Source organism: Odontesthes bonariensis, chromosome 19 (assembly GCF_027942865.1).
Source record: "Odontesthes bonariensis isolate fOdoBon6 chromosome 19, fOdoBon6.hap1, whole genome shotgun sequence".
In the NCBI taxonomy this organism is placed as follows: domain Eukaryota; kingdom Metazoa; phylum Chordata; class Actinopteri; order Atheriniformes; family Atherinopsidae; genus Odontesthes; species Odontesthes bonariensis.
The window spans coordinates 9,550,098-9,555,963 of NC_134524.1; the positions used below are offsets into that span (position 1 = coordinate 9,550,098).

Consider the following 5,866-nt stretch of genomic DNA (forward strand, 5'->3'; position numbering starts at 1 on the left):
TGCTGCAAGATGGCCAGCCATGTGTTACAAATGGGATAAACTGCAGTGGTCGGGTGATGTGACTCTGGGTGGGTGTGAGCTGGTAGCTGGAGCATCAAATGGAGAGCGAAGGTTGGGGGGTGTGAGAGGAAAATAGGTGCAATTTCATGTATGTGTGGGAGCCTGATTGTTTATGTGTCAACATGTGGGTATCCAGGTTTGACATGTGGAAGTAGACTTTTACCTACACAGGGAAAGAAAGCAGAGAGAAAACATCAAGCTCTGGTCTCTGATGTGCTCATCAGATTCCATATGCTCGTCAGCTGTGTTTGTTTATCCACAAGGTTTCATTCATTCTCGTGGTCCCAGCACACTTGGCAGGTGAAGGGGGCAAAAAAATGACTCTTGCTGGTGAGCGGTGCTGCGCAGCACTGCCAGTCCCTGCCTTGGAAGCACATGGCAGATCGGCAGGCGCACTGGGCCACCATATTGACCTGGCACTGACTGACACATGTCGGGAGAGGGAGGTGTGAGAAAGAGGGGAGCAGAGGTCACCAATCCCCTCTTCTGTGTCATCAAATGCTCTCAGCCCCCTCTCCCCCCCCGTCGGGCGGACAGGAAACATCTGCTGCAGTGGCCCCTTCCCAACCCGATCTCCGCCCTCATTCCCCGCGGTCACGGCCAGCTTGAATGCCTTCCACTGCCGCTCAAGGCACCGCCTGTGCAAACCTGGAGAACACACTGAACATGAGCAGTACCAACCTGGGCACTGCTGCGGCACCCTGGGCAGATCATCCAGTGACAAACAAGCTTCAGTACCATTAACTACAACTCAGAATTCAAATGATAGATGAACAAGCAATTACAGTCTCTGATGTGTTAAAAAAATACTCGTAATTTCAAAACATAGGCATCGTATGCTGGCATAACCTTCAAAGCCGAATGGAGTCGCTCGAGCACAGGAGCTGTTTAACGACATCTTGATCTGAATCCATTTGGATATGTCATCATTTTGTTGTGATTAACAATCCCTCCACAAACACCTTCCCAGATTCATGTTGGGAGTCCATCAAACAATTGGACTGGAATTGAGCACCTTATGTTGGAATAGGCTGGACTGGGAGGATTGATCTGTTTTGCAGTGACGGCAGGTTGCTCGTTTGTAGAAAAAAAAAACTGGATGCAGAGCTGTTATTAAGTCATTCATCAAGTTGCAGCCAATACTGTCCAGGAGCTGAGGCTAAAATAGCTAACTGAGGCAAGTATGATAATTCCACCACATCATGTTTATGTCAGATAGCACAGTCGGGAGATTAAACAGCAAAAGAGAACATAGTCTTTTCTCTTCAAAGTCGTAACTGTCCTCTGAAATTTATGCTCATAGGCAATCTCGTACCTAATTGTGTCCTTACATCAGCCTCCAATGTCTTTATATTTACACTTGGCATTTCATTAGCACAGTTATCGCTCAGTGAGTGGTTTTAGCATCTCACTCAGTGGCCATATTGGCAGGCCAAATAGGTCTTCAGTGGCTACATATTTTCAGCTATGGGGGATCAAGCCTGGATTGTAGGTCGAGATGAGAGCTTCGAAGCTGCAAAAGTGCACAGGCAGACAAAGTAGGACTGGATAAGTCGAAAGTTTATTAAAATATCGATTAAACGCCTTCCCGCACGCCTGATTGCATTTTAGTTTGTTTATTCGTATTTCAGACTATCGGCCTTCTTTGGTTGACTGCTTCGGAGGCACCCAGAGAAGAAATCCTAATGAAATTGCTGATCTCCTGGCTTTTAATGTAGCTCCACTGATCGCGAATATATCAACAGGACAGATTAGCATGTAGTTTTGCAGAGACACTCGTGGGCACCAAATTATGAATACGCTTTTGACATTTATAATCCCCTAACTTTTGCTCTTTTCTGGCTTTAAAGAGACATATTCATGGGTTAGATTTCTCTTACTGGAGAGACACAGAAATGAATTGTGTCCATAGTTTTATTGCCATTCATAGAGTGTGCACGTGTACAAAGCAGAATCCAATGAGTTATGCCTGGAGCCTGCGGCTTTCAACATTCCTGTTTTTCTGTTCGTTCATTGGGATTCACAGTGTTCCTGGACCGTACACACGGTAACACCCACCTTAAATAATTATATGAGCTTTCCTCAATCTACATCTATTACTGTTCATGTTTCTTCCCCTCATCACTGCATGAAAAGAGGGATTTGTGGATGTATGTGGCCCCTTACATGTCCGCATACGTTAAGCCCCTGCATTTGCGGTGGTAAGTGAAAACTTGGCCCAAGTTGTCGCAAATTGACCTGGCAACTGCTCCCCCATGCCCCCCTCCCCTCCCCTACTTAGGAGAGCCTTTAATATGTAAATGCCAGTGATCAGGTCAGGAGCTGCCACAGTCATTTTCAAGTGGGGTGGGGTGAGGTGAGGTGGGGGGTGGGCAGGCCTGTTTCTACACGTTCCTGACCATCACCTCCAACTCCAGCCAAGTTTGTTGCTGTGTTGTCTTGAAAAAGAAGAGGTGCACGCTGTCTGCTGGTGACAGGTGATGCATATCTGTTTTTTTTCCTCCCAAACACCTCTTTTGTAATACCGCTTTTTTTGGGCAAAATTCAAGGATTCAAGGATTCAAAGGTTTATTGTCATATGTGCAGTTAGAAACGTGTTTCCCTGAACAATGAAATTCTTTTCTTTGTTGCCCGCACTGGATGTCCAAATGTATAATAATAAAGATAAGATAAAGATAAAATAAGCATGCAACAGCAATATTCTAAAAGGTTTCTTAAATAAAATAGAAATATAGAAATAAAAATATAGAAATCTGGCCTGTATACATAATGTGCAGTAGTGCGCTCAGTGTTTTATTGTGTATGGCTTAATTCGGTGTCACAATGGTCACAATATCGCCGAGGTCTTTTCTTTGTCTTTGCAGAGTCCATTTTTGTGTCAAAACAGTGCAAATTGCCAGCTGTGGTCAGACAACATCAAATAGCAAAAGGACGGGAGGTTGTCTCGCGAGTATTCCGTGTAATGACGTATACGCATATGATTGGTGGAGCTTAACGGCTCGCATAAGCTCTCGTTCAATCACGTATGAGAAACATTGTGTCGTGCAGTGTAGACAAAAAGTTTAAGGAGCAGATCTGGCGGCAACAAGGCAGACAGTAATCGCTGAGGTCCCGTGCTGTGAAAACTGCCCTGGTTTGCGGAATACAATGGCTGGAAGACGACTTGCTTTCAACTCCCCAGCAACTCTCTGCGGGTCTACAGGTTTGTGTGTTTTTTTCTACTTGCACATGACCATTTGATTGTTTAATTTTAGTCTTGTTGACACTGTACAGCACTTGGGACAGTTCTCGCTGATTTTAAATGTGCTGTATATTAAACTTACTTACTCACTTGCTTACAGGCAGATAAAATGAAAGTCCTGTTGAATGCTATGACCGGAATGTCTCGTATGGTGGCCAGCACTGTGGATACGGTCGTGGAGAGGGTTCTGGAGGGAATCGACCAGAGATTCGCTAGGTTGGAGGCAAGATGGCCGTCGAGAACGGACTGAAGTTACATTCCAGAGAAGTTGAAGAGCGCACCCCCAAGAGAAGGCGGATACAGAATCCGAAAATTGCGGTAAGAGTAGGTTATTGACTGTGGCTTTAGGCTAAACTCAACTTAATTGTGTCCATCACGTGAAAACCAGTGTGAGTTGCTTTATTTAAAAAAATGAATTTCGTGTTTTCAATTTATAGGAAGCAGTTCGCCGCCTGCATAACTCACCGTGGCATTATAATCCAGGTCAAGGGTAAGAATAAGTGAATGTTCTCCCAATATCTAGTTGAGTTGGACCCGATGTTACGTTACGTCAATGCAGTTTTTTTTTATTAACCATAGGACTATTGTTTTTACAGGCTACTGTCACCTCACAATATGGATGTAACGAGTCGCTTGAAGGAGGCGGTGGCAAACAGTCCGAACTTCAGAGAGGTAGACGGGGACACTATCGAGGGTGAGCGGCGCTGACTTTTACCACGGCTGGCACTGACACTTTTAAGCACTGGTCATTTTATTCATTCCTCTTGTTTGTTTTTTTCAGCTGCGTGACGGACCTGTGTGCTGTGCTACAGGCGCGTCTTGAAGCCAACCCGAAATACTCACAGTCTCACCACAGAAGAGTGAAAGAGAGTAAGAACATATACGCTGTAGACAAGTTGTCAATATGCTGTGCATGGCTAGACTATGTTTTGATTATTTATTGGTTATTCCAACAGCTCCCAGAAGCCAGCTTCTGATCCAGGATGAGGACGTCTGACAACTCCCGCAGACCCTGCAGGGACCGGAGTAATGCGAAGAATGCGGATTCCAAACGGCGGCGTTTAGGCTTATTGTGTATATTGTAGGCTACAGCAGTGTGTGTGTATATAGTTTTCAATTCTTTATTATCAATATGGTTCTTATTACAATGTAAGCTATGTACATTGTGTGGTGTGGCAATAAAAGCGCTTTAAAAAAAAAAAGTTTCCTTTTTCATTTCCTCAATAGATTCACGTCATTCATGCCTGCATTCATAGCCTAGTCATAGTGCAGCTTATAAGAATGACGTGAATATATGAAGTGCACAAACATCCCAGGAATATTAGTAATCATAATCACAATTATTAATCATAATTGCTGAATGATATGCCCATATAAAGTATGCATATATTAACCTTATTGGCCAATGGGCGGTCAGCTTTACAGGAGCTTTTTTATGTAATCACGTGCCTTTTTCGTCCAATACCAGCGAGGCCAGTGAGAGGTCCAGGCAGTCTCACAGCGGGGTGCTAATCGCTGAGCCATTAGCACCCCGCTGTGAGAGCCCGCCGCGAGTCGGGTTTGTTTCCGACGATTTTCTCGCTCAACAAACTTAAAGTTTGTCTGCCTGCAAGCGCCCAGGTGCGTCCGAAAATTAGGCAAATTCGCGGATGTTCACTGCCGTCCACAGTGACACAAATCCCTCTTTTCGTGCAGTGCATCTGAACATGCTTTATACCAATGGTGCTGACAATGACTCTTGAAGAAGGCTACTACAACACTGTCTTTATTGAATTGCATTGAATAATATTCATACAAACGACAGTACACTGGAAAAAATGCCCCTCCAAAAATAAGCCAATGGAACTAGTGAAAATCGGCTTGTCAAGATTTCTTGAAATAAAATGTGATATTTAGGACTTTTGAGGTAAAGGTGATCTTGAAATTAGCTTAAAAACCTCTTCAAATGAAAAAAAAAGCTTGTTTCATGTGAAATATGACCTAAAACAAGATGTTTTCAAGACTTTTTCACTTAACAAGATGTTCAAGATGTATTGTATTCAAACAAGTCCCTATATCTGGCTGAAATGGTACTTGTTAGGCAATTGTGTCTTATATGTGTAATGAGATACTCAATGAGACAAATATACTTGGTAAGATTTAGATTTTTTCCAGTGTAGTGGCACAGTATGGGTGTGAAGAGTAAAAGGAAGCTGATAGAGAGACCAAATCAGCAACTGAGATTTGCTATTAATCAAGTAGCTAAAGATGCAGATGAGATGTACTTTTGATGCAGAGTATTTGCTTCTTGTACCGGTGTGATGGCCCATGTTGTACCTCGACTTCTTGAAGTTAGACCTCTAGAACCTCTTGAAAATAGGTATATAAAAGCAGCTTCTCCATTTTCTTCCTTTTTCATGCAGAAAGAATGAAATTTTCAAAGAGCAGAGAAAATTAAAACAGGGTTTGCAGTTTGCATCTTTACCACTTAGCTGTGAAATAGCGAGTTTTCCTAATTGGTAAATGACAAATTAGACTTTGCCAATGCTTAATTGAAAAGCTAGGCTAAATGCACCCACGCTGTTG

The 5,866-nt window shown here is 43.3% G+C and overlaps 1 long non-coding RNA gene across 1 annotated transcript; it reads left to right on the top strand.

Moving 5' to 3' along the window:
- Positions 1-3,737: 3,737 nt before the first annotated feature.
- LOC142369361 (uncharacterized) lies at positions 3,738-4,171 on the top strand. The gene is made up of 3 exons (XR_012767594.1): positions 3,738-3,791; positions 3,898-3,995; positions 4,083-4,171. It is a non-coding gene; the product is annotated as an uncharacterized LOC142369361 (long non-coding RNA).
- The last annotated feature ends 1,695 nt before the right edge of the window (positions 4,172-5,866 follow it).